This window comes from Amblyomma maculatum, chromosome 1, assembly GCF_055883805.1.
Source record: "Amblyomma maculatum isolate TAMU_Amacu chromosome 1, ASM5588380v1, whole genome shotgun sequence".
In the NCBI taxonomy this organism is placed as follows: domain Eukaryota; kingdom Metazoa; phylum Arthropoda; class Arachnida; order Ixodida; family Ixodidae; genus Amblyomma; species Amblyomma maculatum.
Window position 1 is genome coordinate 174771352 of NC_139344.1, and position 17013 is coordinate 174788364.

General features: G+C 46.7%; 1 long non-coding RNA gene across 1 annotated transcript; it reads right to left on the reverse strand.

Moving 5' to 3' along the window:
• Window positions 1-2254: 2254 nt before the first annotated feature.
• LOC146204935 (uncharacterized) lies at window positions 2255-4993 on the reverse strand. The gene is made up of 3 exons (XR_014704082.1): window positions 4330-4993; window positions 4104-4242; window positions 2255-3277 (listed from the first exon to the last, which is right to left on the reverse strand). It is a non-coding gene; the product is annotated as an uncharacterized LOC146204935 (long non-coding RNA).
• Window positions 4994-17013: the final 12020 nt, after the last annotated feature.

The window sequence follows — 17013 nt, forward strand, 5'->3', positions numbered from 1 at the left end:
GGCGCGCATGCGCATCAGCAACTGCGGCGATAAGCCGGACACCACATTCCTCCCCTTTTAGATTGGCTAATTTAACAAGCTAAACTCCAGCTTGATATCTGTCCAGTGGTCGACGGTCTCTAGTCGGGTAGCGTCTTGTACCTGCCATTTGGATCTCTTGCGAACACTGGTGGTAGGAGCGGAGGATGTCACTGAGTCGACGCCACGAACTCGTATCCATCCTGGTCAGATGTCTCGTGGTCCAGATCCGTGGTCCGCGTGAGCAGCTGGTCCTTGTGACGACGCCAGGTGAAACTGCCTCTGGGTGTGGTAGCACGAACGTTAAAAAACAAAGGACCGGACTGCCCCACAACAACACCAGGGACCCAGTTCGCTCTGCCTCGATAATTGCGAGCCATCACTTGGTCACCGACTGCTATGTCACGACCACGACGTAGGCGAGGCACGGATTGCTTGAACTGATTATATGCAACCCTTCCTCCCGTCGCTGGCTTGACAACATAGAGTCGATTTCGCCGCCATCGTCCTGGGGGGGGGGGGGGGGGGGGGGGGGGGGGTGGGGGGGGGGGGGGGGGGGGGGGGGGGGGAATTCTGTAACGCTCTCAATTTCGCTCTCAAGTTGTAGAGCGTGACGTCAAATTGACGCGGCTTTCACGTGACCTTAAGACGTCAATCGTGACGGATTACGGAATCGACCAATTGCCAGCGACTCGTAGCATGACTCCGCCCCTGAGGTCCCCGTTCCGCGGTCGTGCCTACTGCTACACATTTGTCGCAACGCTAGCCGAGGCCGGACGAGGGACCGTCTCCTAAGTTTTTATGAAACGGCGCAGTTAATACGCAGTAAATAAAATTAATAAATATTTATTCTGCTGAGGAACTGTATTTACAACTAACTAACATGAAGCATAAGGAGATACGTTTTATGCTTCGCAATTAAATTTGCTCTTTAGTAACTTTTTGTCTCCGCGAGGGCACGCTGACGGTGTCAAAGAGGGCACATGGCGGCTTGCCAGAAAACAGCTGATTCCTCGGCTAGTTGCTATTTTCCGTGCGTCGCCTGAATCGAGGTCCTGTGCGGATGTCGTGAGCAGCTGGAAAAATCCGATTGAAAACAATGAAGGCTACGAACCTGCAGTGATCAGCGTGGTGAAAGCGTTGGACATGAAAATCGACGAAGTCATCAGCTTACTGAAGAGTGTCAGCGTTGTCAAACAGTGTTTACTATCGATGGCAAGAGCGACGAGTGGGAGGTATGTAGTCTGCTGTTCTGTTTGTTTAAAAGAAAATACAAGAAGATCATGAAGGCTACATTACTGTGTTTGCCGACAGAGGAACGTTTGCACTTGCAGTAAGGCAGGTGGCAGCTACTATGCAAGAGTTAGCAATTGCAGTGCGGAAACGAGATCCGACACACGACCCTCCACCACGGACTCCTCATGCAAGCCACGGTGACAGTCACTCCTGTGCTTCGCAGCCATTTGACTTCGGCCACATCGGCTCCGTTCCCGATATTCCGTTGATGTTTTGATGTTGATTGTTTAGTCTCTATAAGGTACACAAACTGTGATGTTAATGCTTCCTTTGGTGTGCTCAGAGAAATAAAATACTTTATTCAGAAATTTGATATAGTGACCGAGCTTGTTCAGCCAGGTCTGGACAGGGATGTGCAGTATGTTGTATTTCGCGCAGCAGGCTGTGTTTGTTAGTGGCACATTGTTGAAACGTTGTCAGTGTCTGTTCATGTTGAACGGTATCCCCCCCCCGCCCCCCCCCCCCCCCTTTTCGACGGGAAAGACAAACACATCACGCAAGCTTGGTGCGCGATGCCGGAGGCGAGCTGGTGAATCTGCTAAATTTCCCTAGTCTTATAAACAAGGGGCCCACCAGTGAGGTGCGCAGATTACCTCGAAGGCGAAGAATGTGTGCTAGTTTTGAAGTGCCATCATGGAGTCTGTGCAGTGTCTCAAAAAGATGTTCATTTTACACACATTCCTCATTCTATTACCTTTCCATGTTGTGTGCATTATGTACAAACCATTTCAATTGAAAAGCCAGTTTGCACAAAAGATGCTTTTTCTGATTATTGGTGAAAACAACTTGAAAAAATAAATTCCAAGGTCAAAAGTAGGTGACAATTAAGTAAAGAGGTGCTTATCACATGGTTATGGTGTATGAAAGAGCGCTGAACACGAGTTGAGGGAGCCTCAGTTTGAAAGCCGAGCCCACATTTCGATTTTGGTTGTTGGTTGGTTTGTGGGGTTTAACGTCCCAAAGCAACTCAGGCTATGAGAGACGCCGTAGTGAGGACTCCGGAAATTTCGACCACCTGGGGTTCTTTAACGTGCACTGACATCGCACAGCACACGGGCGTCTTGCTTTTCGCCTCCATCGAAAAGCTGCCGCCGAGGCATTTTGGCTAGCAAACCAAGGTTCCTCCTCAACCCTTGTTTAGTGCTGTTTTGTATTGAGTAGCCATCTTATTTCCCTCGTTCTACCATGTTTATGGTGTAAAATATTTTTGAACGCTCATGTCTTAGCTGCCTCTACTGTCTTAAAGCTGCTCAGCAGTCCCCTTGCAGTTTTACACGTTTTATTAGTGTACATAACATCTGCTCACACATTGCCTTAACAATGTATGTGTGATGCTTATTTTATTTTCACTAGAATTTTGTAATCATTCAGCAATCATTGTGGGCACTGCAGCCTAGTATTTGTACACCATTCTCCTAACAGCTGTTACAGCATTTAGCACTGCGAGCAAGATCTCTAGTAGTATACCATCCAGCTGGCATTTTTACCTCTGATATGTAAGCGTTTTGCACACTGCACCATGCATACAGTACCTATTTGTATAGGTAGCTTCAATATGTTGAAAGGGAGCGGCTTCTTTGAGCCCGATAATTATTCTGCAATATACATGTCAATGTTGTATGGTCATTGTACATCCAGGTAAGTGTGCTGGTATGTATGATGTCTCTTTCTCAATAAAAACACTCGAGTGAAATACAGCGGCCAAGAAATAAGTGCTTCTACTGAGTATATGTGGCAGTAAAAAATCTTTGGTGCCATTTTCTGATTCCAATAAGCGTCATGGATATTTATTACCTTGCTGTAACGCTACGCTTTTCGGTTTAAGCATGTTTACCACACAGCTAGTGACCACAGCCAACTGTGCCAGGCTGCAAGGTGATAGCAGAGAAGGACAGCAAGTTGGGTCTGGGATGACTTGGCATTGGTGTAAGCAGCCATGACTCCAGTGGGTAGTCACTGTCTCCTGCATAACCAAACAATGACATCCACTTAAGTCCGCCTTTTGCATGTTCTAGTATACAATCAAAGATCCATACCAACTAGCCCGCAGTGAGGTGGTAAACATACACAGGAATGTTGGCAACATGTCACAGGGCTGTCCAAGCAAGCATCATTGTAAGGATAGCCTTGTAGCTTCACAGTGATATGAACAAAAATGTGTTAATATTACCTGCACAACACAAGCGCTACGGTTTCTTAGGCAGTAAAGAGATTTCAAACATTGAATATTTGGTTCCTGGTGCCATAACACTAAATTTGTACATTAACAAGCATTCATATGCATAACTATAGTCCGTCTTATGCATGCAGCTTCAGCGAATTCAGACAATCGATCACTCGCCGAAATACAAGTCAGCTTCTCTGTAAGGCTCGTAATCCAACCAAAGGGTCTCGTTGTCACACAACAGACTTCTAGTTCTTGCTGAAATGAAAAGAAGCAGGCGCTTTTTGCAGCGTACTCACACTTTCGAGTAGCGAACGTGTCGTAGGGAGGGAGCGTAACGAATGGGGGCAAGGCACTACAATCCCTAGTCCCTTCGTTCTGTATTTTGAGGTATATACAGGTATTGAACTTTCGTCAGGTGTCGCTGGGTAATCTCGAAGACAACAGCTGGAAAGAAAAGAGATCTTTCCTCTGTTCGTTTTTTAACATTGCGAGGGGGAACGAGTCCTTTTGGTTAGAAAACAAGACTTGCAGAGAAGCCAACTTACAGCAAGTGGTCGATTGCACATATTAATGCATATAATCAATATCGTTCGATAACCGACGCGGGTTTTTTACAGCTTACCCAAGAAAAGTCGCAGGCGTTTAGCAGGCCTTCGTTCACCTTTCGGCGTGCAGGAGTACCGCTAGACGAACGCGTTGTTTGGAGTCCTTGGTCCCACGGGGCAACGAGGGTCAAAAGTGCGTATGTTCGCGTCGCAGATCTGTAATAAAGTAGGCACAATACAAGTTTACAATGACGTTTCGAAGTCGTAGCCAAACACACACAGTCAAAACCAAAATTTACTCACTACTGTGATGTTCACAACGTAGAACCCCTTGCCAAGCGACTTCTTTCCATATCGCACCGCGGCACCTTGACGACAATCAGCGTTCCGCCCGATGGCTTCCGCTATCAGCGCACGCACCTGCTGATCGATGCCTATGCGATGCAAACGATGTTACGTTCCCGACGCAAGCTGGCAGCCCCCGATAGCAAAAAAAAACGCGGTGCGCATGCAGCCGCAGTGGCTGCGCACTCGTCCGTGAGCTGCGTGAGCCCCCGTTCATCGATGTTCGTCGGCAATCGCCGCACAGTCACTCCACTTTCTGCTGGTTTCCGAGTTGAACACAGTCGGAACAACTAGACCGGTACGTCAAACGTGTCTTCGTCCTCCCTTCTACGCCGTGGATCGCACCGACACAACTGTCACACAGCCAGCGCAACGCTATAGCAACGCAAGGAACACAGCCGCCATTTTCGCTCTACTCAGTTGACTGGTTTTGGGGTTACCTCGTTTCGCTCACAATTTCAGTCAATATTCAGCTCATGGGCAACGTCACCACTTTAGTCTTGTTGATGACGTAAGCGCAGTCACCGGTGAGATCAGTGATGACGCAAAATTTCAATATGGCCGCCGACCAATAGGAGCAGGGCAAGTTGAGCGGTTTGAGACTGGTTTTGTATTGAGAGCGTTACAGAATTCCCCCCCCCCCCCCCCCCCCTGGTAACAAGCTTGCTGGTGACTCATTTGTTGTCGCATGGGGCGAGTTGCGATAGGTGAGCAAAAACTTGTGAAGCCTCAGACGTAATGTGCCCGCTCCGCTAGATTTACGAAGACAGTTTTTAAGTGTCTGAATAAAACGTTCTGCAAGCCAGTTTCAGCTGGGATGGTACGGTGCTGTAAGCACGTGACGACAGCCCAATTCTTTTACAAAAAGCTTGAACTCTTCGGAAGTAAACTGCGGGCCGTTATCAGTGACAACGGTTTCTGGGAAACCAAAACGCGCGCACAGTTCTCTCAATTTGTCAACTGTTGCATCCAACGTAGTCGAGCGCATAACAAACACTTCCGGCCACTTGGAGTACGCGTCGATGACTAGGAAACATTGCGTGCAAAAAGGGGCCAGCAAAATCTATATGTATGTACGCACTGCCATGGTACTGTTGGCCAAGACCAAGGATGCAGGGGCGATTTGCACGGCTCGGAAAGCTGTTCTTGACAACTTACGCATGACTTGACACGACGCTCGAGGTCCGCCTCGATGGATGGCCACCACACTTATACTGCGCGCTAGATGCTTGCTGCGCACGATGCCTGGGTGCCCTTCGTGGAGTTCGTCCAGCAGCAAGTTGCGCAACTTTTTTTTTTTTTTTTTTTTTTTTTAGTTACAGACGTCGGCCAGCTCACATTTATGAAATCTATCACTTTGCAAAGCATGGGGTCCCGAGCTGTTCGAGCAATGCCCTGGCTTGATACTGGCATTGGTTGCAACCGCAATGAATAAAAGTTTCCTCGCTTTCTTCCGTTTAGTCTTCGGCTTCAGCATTCTCGCTTGATTTTCTGAAGATAAGTGAATGGCGGTAAGCTGATAATGTACAGTCGAGCGCGATTTGAAGGTTATCGCGCGAGCGTCGACCAGCCTAGCACTCCAGGCACCTGGCGGCCGGGTTCGGAACAGAAAAATTCATGATTTCGCACTCTTCTCTCCCTCGTTTGCTGTTCAAAACAACAATATTCACCCCCCGACAAACTCACCGCCCTTTCTCTCTATTCTAAGCTTTCCATTTATTTGCGATAAAGGGTCCATTTTCAGATACTAATACCAAAGAATACGTCGTGCGCACTACGATCACTGCCTGTTCGCAGAATAAAAAAAAAAAAAAAAAAAGAAACTGATAACCCAACAGGGGGTGACGGCTGCTGAAGGAACAGCAAAAAGAGTAAGGGAAGCTGGCCTGATACCTCCCTCGCCTCGGCAGAGGATTCTGGGCCATGGCGCTGTTCATGTTGTCCGTCGGCGCTCGCGCGATAACCTTCAAATCGCGCTTGACTGTATATAACAGGCCAGCGCTGCGAACACGCTGCTGCGATAGTCGGAACGCCGGTTGTTGGGCCCATGATTGCTTGAAGCGGTTTATGGTCGGTGACTAACGTGAACGAACGACCGTAAAGGTAGAAATGAAGCTTCTTAACTCCAATTATGATCGCAAGGGCCTCTTTCTCAATATGGCTGTAATTCTTTTCGGCATCGGTCAAGGTACGCGATAAGAAAATGATTGGATTTGTGCTGCCATCATCCAAAACATGAGGAAGAACCGCGCCTAAACCATACTGCGATGGGTCGCATGATAGCTGCAAAGGTTTGCACGGGTGCGCCAGAGGCTAGCAAGTTCTTCATATTAGCGAACGCCCACCCGAGCACCATGAGGCATTTTTACGTAGTAACCTGGAAAATCGTTGCGCTACCGTTGCTATGTTAGGATTCAGGAAGGAACTTTCTGTAGAAATTGACGACTCCCAGGAACGACTGCAGCTGCTGCCTTTATTTAGGGGCTGGAGACTTTAGCAGTGCGTCAACCTTCTCAGCTAGTCGTTGCAGAGATGCCTTGTGTGCTGATTCTATGTCCGAGGTAGCGAAGGTCCTCTTGAAAAAACGAACACTTCTCTTTCTTGACACGAACGCCTCTTTCTAGGAGTCGCTTTACCACAGCTTCCAGATTGATGAAATGCTCTTAGTACCAGCAAACCCCGTGTAAAGCCTTTCAGCATGGCGTCCATTATTCTTTGGAAAATCCCAGGTGCGGAGGAAAATCCAAACGAGAGTCGATTAACAGCAAATAATCCTTTCTGCGTATTCAGCGTGAGGTATTGTTTTGAAGACTCAAACATGACCACTTGCTGATAGGCCCGGTTGAGATCAATCTTCGAGACAAGGCTGTGAACAGGTCGTCTGCCTTCGGTAATGGGTAGCGGTCGACATCAAGACACGGATTAACGGTCGTTTTGTAGTCGCCGCAAGTACGTATGCTACCATCTTGCAGTATACGTGTACCACCGGCGTGGCGTATTCTAACGTCATAACCGGCGAACCCCCAGTTTTTCATTTTAGCTAATTTCGCGTCGAACGATTTTTGCTACGCGAACGGAACATTCCTGGCTTTTAGGAATATCGGCTTCATATCAGGTTTGAGAAAGAGTTCGGCGCGTTCTTCAGTTATCGTGCCTAACTCGTCTTCGGAAGGGGGTTGGTATTTCGCCAGCAAAGCGTCAAGCCTCTTTTTTACGCCGATATCAGTAGGAGCGTTTGACCTTGTAATATTGTTCAGGCTCCAAATTTTCGTCTACTCCAGCCGGACGGCGTGGAGCCACTCCCGGCCCAGTAGAGGTGTCCCTTTTTGGTCTACGACGTAGAGTGGAAGAATTGCAGAATGGTCGGCGTGCTGCACGTTGACCGCAGAGACCCCCTGGGGCCGTACCAGTGCTCCTGTGTAGGTACGAAGTTTAACTGTAGTAGGCTTCAGTACAGTCGAAGGAAAGAGCTGACGGAACTGCGTCTTTGACATGACGGAAACAGCCACTTCCGTGTCTAGCTCCATATTCACCAAGACGCCGTCGATGGTCACCTGTACGGTGACGGGGTCGTGCTGAGCTGCCGAGACGCCATTTAAACTTGAAGAGCCAGATCAGGAAAGAATCTTTCTTTGATAACTCAATAGGCAGTGCCGCACTTTTTTAAGCAAGTCTGGGTGCCTTAGGACAGCAGCTACGAAAATAAATTTAGCTAAGAGGATGACACATGTGCAGTATGTGGTAAATCCCTAGAAATAACTGAACATCTTATACCTGGATGCGATGGCACCCATCTCCGAATGTAGATGTAGGCGCAGGCACTCTAATGTGGCATTAGGTTTTATAGACACCAGTGGTCGAGTGAATGAATCTGCGGTGCAAGTTAGCAAAAAGCGTTTGGAAGATTTGTGGCTGAAAAGCAGAAAGATGATGCAGGTGTAGAATTAAAAATTTAATAACTAAATGGACGAAATAGGTGAGTGTTTTAAAACAGCATTCAAGATATACGGAAAAAAAAATGTCGAGCATGGTGGAAACTGACACCACCCCATTTCAAAGGGGATGCTCTTGTATTCCATTCACTATCAGCCTCGAATGAAATGCGAACAAACAGCAGACTGCCTATTTCTTATCAGAGGTGCATCCTCACGGTTTGCGATAGGTTTGGTTCTGCTTTATTTTGTTTGTTTTCTCGTTTTGCCACTGCAGCGCCACATTCATGCTTTCCAGAGACGGTGAATTCCGCAGCGCGATTTAGTTGTAGGCAGCAGCTGTGGCCCGCGTCGCTGAAGCGAGCGGGATGACGAAAACAAAATATAAGCGCTGAAGGTCAGCGTTCTAACAACGCTCGCTTCACCCACGTGGGCCACAGCTGCTCCAGCAAGCAGCTAAGCAAACCGGGCTAAGCACCTCATTATTTTATGTGATACCGAGCTCGTATTTCTATCTTTCTGTCGTAAACAACATTCTTGAGCCCGCTTCTCCAAATTCAGATACAGTTTCCATTCTTAAACACCAAGCATATATGCGTTAAAACAGTTTGGAATGAAACAGCATCAAAAGCACTGTTTATCTTTCTGTACAAAACGCAGTCATCTGCAAACAGACGTATACCTGAAGAATATTGACCAAGATATCATTTACATAAATTAAAAACAGAAGTGGTACTAGAACCGGTCGCCTTGGAACTCCAGAACTCACGTCAACGTAATCTGAACACTCCCCATTCGAGACTACGTGTTGGCGGCGCTTGAACCAATAATTTTGTATATATGCTATTAAAGCTACGTCTACTTTTAACATTTTAGTTTGTAAATAAGAAGCGGGTATGATACAGTGCCAAACTATTTTCAAAAACCCAAAAATATACTCTCTGTTTCAACTTGAAATGCAAGTTCATAATTAAACTCAACGAGGTGTGTATTGCATGGCAAACCTTTACGGAACCCATGCTGTTCCTCTATTAGCAAGTTATTCTTTATCTGGTGGATCATTATTTCTTTGGACAAGATGTGTTAAAAATTTGCGTGAGACTGATGCTAACAAAATCTTTTCTCGATCCGCCTTAATAAATGGGGACAATATGAGCTGTTATTGCGAAAGCACTCATATGCACCACCACCGACACGAATCTTGTCCTATGTTGTTTGTGCCGTCGCTCTGATTGGCTAAGCTCTTTCGTGAGTTCACAACCACGTGGCCTTGCGCTGATAATTCATAGCATCTTCGATTGCCCACACCAGTCCGCACCGGGGCGGCCTGGTGCGCACCATCTACCCTCGATCAACCACACTGGTGCGCACCCGCTGTCCTCGATCACCGGAAGCGCCCCTTGCCGGGGCAGTTTTTCGTTGCCCCGTCACGCGCCCAGAAAATCGGTGGTTCGCAGGGGTGCAATCCCGGCAAGCACTGCGGGACGCGCGCTGCAGAGAAACCGCTTTGCCCTGCTCGATGTGCTCGCGTCTGCCATGGCGTCTGCACGCAGGCTGACGCGATGCAGAAAAATATTACGGATGGTTGCCGCAATCTATAAACTGCTGTCAAGATCATCTGGTTACGAAGACGGTATGACAATCGACCTCACACAGCGTAAACACGGTGAATGCCCGAAAGTCTACCAGTTTTTTTATCGGACCGATCATCTGGCGCCTCAACGATAGCGAGCGGCTGTTTACCGATTCCCTGCTTAACATAGCAGTGCACAGTGCCTTTAACACGTCAAGCTTGTAACGTAAGACATGTGCCTTTGAGACGTGAATTGTGTGATTTATATACAGTTCCATTTCTGGGTGAGCAGGAACGTCTGCTACAATGTGATCGGCACGGCTATCGTGCTTTCAAGCTCAGGGGGGCCTTACCCACATAAGACGGCTGAAGAACACGTCCTTTCATTTCTTGTTTTTTGGATAATCGCGATTGTGTGCGTAACAACTGGATTTAACTCATTTATGGTATATGCGGGAAACAAAAGTAGCGAACAAGCCGTCACCGTAATATTTGGCATAGCAGAAAATGCACTATCATTCTACCGTGTAGCCGCTTCCGTGAGTTCTCTCCAGACATTGCCGAATGATGCCTCGTACCGTTGATATTGTTGCGTTCTACAACGGTGGGGCACGGAGATTGCAGCAGACTAATCAGATTCGCGGTTCTGTAATACCGGCCCAGAAGAAAGGTGTCGCAGCATGCATGCACCCGCGAAGTGCATTTTGTCCTCGATGTTGAACCTTCTCAGGGTGCCACCGCCGGGGTTTTGGGGCGCACCCAGTGCGCGGTGATCGAGGATGTTATCAAACTCATTCCAGTATAGTAGCTTCAACGCGTGAGCCTCCCCGACGGGTCTTTCAAGTTTGCCAGCCAAAAGAGAGAGTGGTGGAGCCTATGCCTGGCCATGACCTCTTGTAGCGCTTTCACGCTAAAAAAAAAAAAAAAAAAGAGAGAAAAGAAAAAAAAAGCGAACGGAACTTACTGCAAACCGTCGTGTTCAAATCCCGACTTAGCCACTGACTTAACCAGCGGCGTCTTCCTTGGCTCTTTATAATCAGGTTTAGGTAGGGGTATACCAATACACCGTTTGACGAGGCGGCTCCCATATGGCACCAAAAATAGGGTTGCACCCATGGCCTCTGAGATCGGGTGCACCGTTGCACCGCAGCTGATCACGAAGGCCATGGCTAAAACATCTGTCATTTGAAGCGGCGGTTCCCAGGTGGCACCTTGTGCACAGCTCAAACTGTGGCTCACCGGGCCCATAGCCGCAGAAAGTGTGTATCAGGTTGTTCGCTCTATAATCGTTTTAACGGAGATAACGCCAGTCAAATGTTTTTTCCGGTCGTCTGGTAAGAAATGTGTACCCAAAGATTTTCTAATTACTGCGAAATTGGAACCCCACAGCGTTTTAGTAAATGTGGTGGTATGCCATCCGGACCCCATGTCATTGATTCGTCTTCTGTAGATGCGCAACAATCCCTCTTACACTTATTTAAGCTGGCTGCATTAGCGGCAAAATGTTTGTGTACTGTTTCTTGCTACTTATGTATTTAGGTGAGAAAACAGACTGAAAGTAATTACTGAAAACACTAGCCTTTTCTGTGTTGTCTGAGATAAGGTGCTGATTATAAGTAATTTCACTTATTCCTGTTGAATCTGATCCGCACTCTCAAATAGTGCCAGGAAAGTTTAGGACTGCTTGTCATTTCAACGTTCAGCGTTTGAAACTACTCTTGTTTCGCAATTTTCATTTTTAACTTGTGCTCATGCGTTAGTTTACTCTTTCTAAGCAACAATCGTGTATTTTTGGTCCTCAAATTGAGACGCTAATACCTTCTTTTCCTCATGATTCTCACAGTACTGGAAGTCCCCCAAGTCTTGTTACGTTTCTTTAGCCTTGCCGTGTATATAGTTGGATCTGTCTTTCCGATAAGCAATGGATTCTTTCGGAAATAACTCGCTGGAACGAATTGTGGCTCCTGACCATGATTCTGTGCGAAATACTAGGTCTGCGTCAATAAACTGGTAAATTTGGCAATCTTATTATCAAGTTTAGTTACAATGGTTCCGAAATTTATTACTATGGCTGCTAAGCCTTTTCGGACACTTTTTGCCACAATGGGGCGTCATCGTTTAGAACAACCACTTGCTTCTCCTTGTCCCACATGAATGCCTCTCCATTTAAAATGAGTTCATTATACTTAAGTTTTATCTTGTTACTTTTGTCGCTTTTCTCCGACCCTTGAACTCTTGCACATTCCCATCTTGTTTCCTAATATTTTATGCCTGTGCTTAATGATCTTGTTCCGCGCTATATGAAGAACCATTAAACTTTTCCGAAGATCGTAAGGCTTCCTTTTTTTTTTCTTGTATTATATCAGACGAAAAATTACAATCATCGCTAGTGCAGTCTCATCATTGTAACGGCCGACACGATGTGACATGAACAAAGAGAGAGAGAGAGAGAGAGAGAGAGAGAGCGATAATTATCGCATATAAATGGGTAAAGCACTTAAAGGGCCTGAAATGCTACTGGCGATAATATTCTAAAGCAAAACATCCATAGAGGTGGTCCTTACGAGTAATCGCAAAAATCTGAACACTTTAGAGGGAGCGCATAATTTACAAATAACCGAATGTGATGTATTCGTCCGGAGGTCAATGCAAGCGCAGTCACTCTTCCTGAAGCTCTCGGGTTTAGAGATACCAGGGGCCGGGAGAATAAACCTGCGGTGGACACTAGTAAAAAAACGATTGGAAGATTGGTGGCTTAAAAGAAGAAAAGTAACATAATGTTAGTAATGTTGAAACAAAAATTCAATAAATAGAATGATTGTATAGTTAACTGATCTAAAACAATATTTAAGATATAGGGAAAAAAAACAGCATGATAGCAACTGCTACCACCCCGTTTCAAAGGGGACGCTCCTATATTCCATCCATCCATCCATCCATCCATCCATCCATCCATCCCATCCACCCACCTTTAGAAAGGGCTCCTGGCTACCGCTAGCGACCACCTTGGCTGACATATTTCCGCGTGTACGACATGCAAACTTCCCATGTGACGTCACATGGTCACAGTCACAGTGCTGAGCGCGCCCGCTCGCTGGACGCTCCTAAGTTACGCGGGTGGGACGGGGAGTGACGGGGACGCCGTACCGGATTGTTTACTTCTCTTGTTGCTCGCTAGCGTGGACCGAGTTGAATTTTGTTTTTTGTTTTTTTTTTTTTTTGCTTTGCGGTGACGATTGGTGGGATACCTATACCTATTTCTGATGCGTGTTTTGTAGCTTTAGTAAATAGCGTTTCATGGGCCCTTTAAGATGCCAGATTAATCACGTGAGCACACATTAGGTAACAAAATATGCATGCTACGAAAACAATTTAACTGCAAAGCTCCATCAAGAAGTTTGTTTTCAGGAACATTCACAGATTTCCAAACCCCGCCGTAGTGGTGCAGTGGTATAGGGCACTCGACTGCTGTGTCCAAGAATGCGGGATTGAACTCTGGCCTCAGCGGCCGCATTTCGGTGGAGGGCTCAAGCAAGGCACCCGTGTGCTTTGCGATTTCAGTGCACGTTAAATATCACCAGGTGGTCGAAATTTGCGGGGCCTTCCACAATGGCGTCTCTCATAGCTTGAACTGCTTTGGGGTGTTGAACCCCATAAACCAAACCAAATCAGATTTCCAAGACCCTGAAACCAGTCCTAATATTATACATTTCTCTCAGACGTCGTTTCAGTGTGTTTAGGCAAAGAACTCTTGTATGGTAGCAGAAACGCCCGACTGGAGCAAATCAGGACCCATGCACTGAAATGAAACTTGAGGGAGTAAACTGTTGAGAACAACGAAAGGTGCAATGCAGTCAACGAAATTGCAGAGGCTTAATGTGGCTAAACCTAATTAGGGCTAAACTAGTGCGAAGGCTTTGTTATCTTGCTTCAGTTTCAGTTTAGTCGTTCAGTCGTGTCCGACTCTTCGCGACCCTATGGACCATGTCACGCCACGCTTTCCGGTCTCTCACTATCTTCCTAACATCGCATAACTTCATCTGCAGTGCCTCGAGGATGCCATCTAACCAACGCGTTCGCTGCCTACCCCTTCTCCCGCGACTCTCAACCTTTCCCAACATCAAATCTTTCTCCAGCGACTCCTCTCTTCTCATCAGATGACCAAAGTAGCTGAGATTTAACTTTAAAATTTGACCCTCCAATGAGCAGTCAGGGTTTATGGTCGACAATATCGACTGATTTGATCTTCTGGCAGTCCAAGGAACTCTCAAGAGTCTTCGCCAGCACCACAATTCAAACGCGTCAATTCTTCGGCGGTCAGCCTTTTTCACAGTCCAACTCTCGCATCCATACATCACAACTGTAAAGACCATAGCACGAGTTATACGGATCTTGGTTGGCAGACTAATGTCTCTGCTCTTTACTAGGCGGTCAAGGCTAACCATTGCTCTCTTTCCCAGAAGCAGGCGTCTCCTAATTTCATGGCTGCAGTCTCCTTCCGAGGTAATCTTGGAGCCCAAGAACAGAAAATCTGTCACAGCTTCCACTTCTTGTCCAAACTGATGCTCCAGGACTTGATAGGGCAAGACGCCATGATCTTTGTCTTTTTAATGTTCAGTTTAAGCCCAAACTTCTCACTCTCTTCTTGTACGCGGATCAGAAGTCTCTTGAGTTCCACTTCACTTTCTGCCATTAAAGTGGTATCATCCGCATATCTAAGGTTGTTGATACGTTTTCTAGCAATCTTCACTCCAGCTGAAGACTCGTCCAGACCGGCCTTCCTCATGATGCACAGCATATAGGTTAAATAGGCAGGGCGACAGTATGCAGCCTTGCCTCACTCCTTTCTCGATCGGAAACCAATCAGTAAGACCATGCCCAGTTCTGACTGTGGCCTCCTGCCCTTCATACAGGTTCCTGAGGAGACAGATGAGGTGAATTGGAACTCCCATCTCTTGGAGAGCTTACCACAATCTGCTGTGATCTACGCAGTCAAACGCTTTCGCATAATCAATAAAGCAGAAGTAGATGGGTTTCTGGAACTCTCTTGCTTTTTCCATCATCCAGCGAAGGTTAGCAATTTGGTCTCTAGTTCATCTGCCCTTGCGAAACCCAGCTTGCACGTCCGGAAGCTCCCGATCCACATACTGCTGCAGCCTACCTTGGAGGATTTTCAACATCACCTTGCTAGCATGCGAAATAAGCGCGATCGTGCGGTAGTTGGAACAATCTTTGGCACTGGCTTTCTTTGGAATGGGGATGTAAACTGACCTCCTCCAATCCTGTGGCCACTGCAGGGTCGTCCAAATCTTCTGACATAATGTATGCAGAATGTTAACAGCGTCATGGTTGAGGTTTTGAAGCAACTCAGCTGGAATGCCATCAATTCCGCTAGCTTTGTTCTTAGCAAGGCTGGCTAAGGCCCATTCAACTTCACTCTTCAGGATGCCCGGCTCGAGATCAGTAATCACAACCGTCTTATGTTGGGTTTGCACATTCGGGTCCTTCTTGTACAGTTCTTCTGTGTATTCCTGCCACCTCTTCTTTATCTCTGAGGCTTCAGTGAGGTCCTTGCCTTGTTTGTCCTTTATCACGCCCAGCTTAGCACAGAAGCTTCCTTTGATATCTTTGATTGTCTTATACAGAGCTCTTGTGTTCCTTAATTGGCTGTTGTCCTCAACTGCTTGGCACTGCATGTTCAGGAAGGCATTCTTATCTCTCCTTGCTATTTTCTGAAAATCCGCATTGAGAACCTTGTATCTTTCTCTTTCCCCCATAACTTTTGCCATCCTCCTTTCCTCAGCTATTTGCAAAGCCTCTTCAGATAACCAGTTTGCTTTCTTGCATTTCTTTTGCTTTGGAACTACCTTAGTAGCAACTTCTTGTATTATATCACGAACATCAGTCCACATCTCTTCGGGCTCTCTGTCTTCCAGATCTAATTCTTGAAATCGATTCCTCACTTCCACAGCATATTCTAATGGAATTTGATCCAGATCATACCTGAAAGTCCTTCTAGTTTTCTGCGTTTTCCTCAGTCGAAGCTATCTTGGCTTATTGAAGTTCGAAGCTGTGCAGAACGCTTCTCAGAAAAGTGTGTTTGGCGAATAGCTTCATTATTATGGATCTCGTTTGTTGTTATATCTTCGAGGAGGCTTTTTTTTTAGAATCCTAAAAGCTCAGGTTTAAGCTGGAATTCGGAAAATATTAACCTAAGCAAAATATTGCGTAGGCGACAACGCCTCGGTGACAGGAGCGAGACGGGCTGCTCGTGTTGTGCGCGACTCTCGTCCGGCTTTCCGCGTGCTGTAATTTACATACTCCATCCACATTAACTTGCTCGGCGAATAACGTTTTTACTTATTTTTTAGACAAACGTCTACCTAATATAATTATGGTAGAACTGCCGCGTACATTACCGATAAGGCTGACGCGCATTGTTACTGGTTAGCCGCAACGCTGCAACAAGGATTTATTTCCATGCTAAGTTACATTGGGCTCAAACGTTCACAGACAATACCCTCATGAAGAAGCGACTGCGGCTGCGTGAAAGGACGGTATTAGTTTGCTCACCGGAGCTTAAATAAGAAACGAAATGTGCTCCTCGTCATTTTTTACCTCAACTGTAGCACAAAAGGCGATCAGTGCAAAACTGTACAGACTGGCGCGCATGCATGTTCCTGTCACAAGAGCCTTCCGTTAAGGATAAGTGCTACAAGGGGAGCAAACAAAGGCCGCGTGATTGCAAAGCTGAAGTTGTGCTGGGAATGTGGACGGCAATATGCATTAAACTGGATTACATGAAGTAATACCAAAAAGCGCTTCCTCACCGGAGAGCTTTTGTTTTGTTTTGTTTTTTAGTTGCCTGAAAAACTTGCGTACCTCATGTTCCGCTGGTGACTAGTACATCCTATTTTCGCACCGCCTGTTGCCCGTCCTTGGTGAGCTAAGCGTGTTCATGACACGATAAACAAGGACACTGTGCACGAGTAGGATGTTTTAGGGAAGCTATATATTAGAGCAGCGTGCAGGAAATGCACCGCGGCGCTCCAGATAAGCGGTAAGCGCGTGAGTCTGTGCGGCATGGGAAGGGAGGAGAGTGGCAATGAAAAGGAGAGTGTTTCTGACGCTGACACA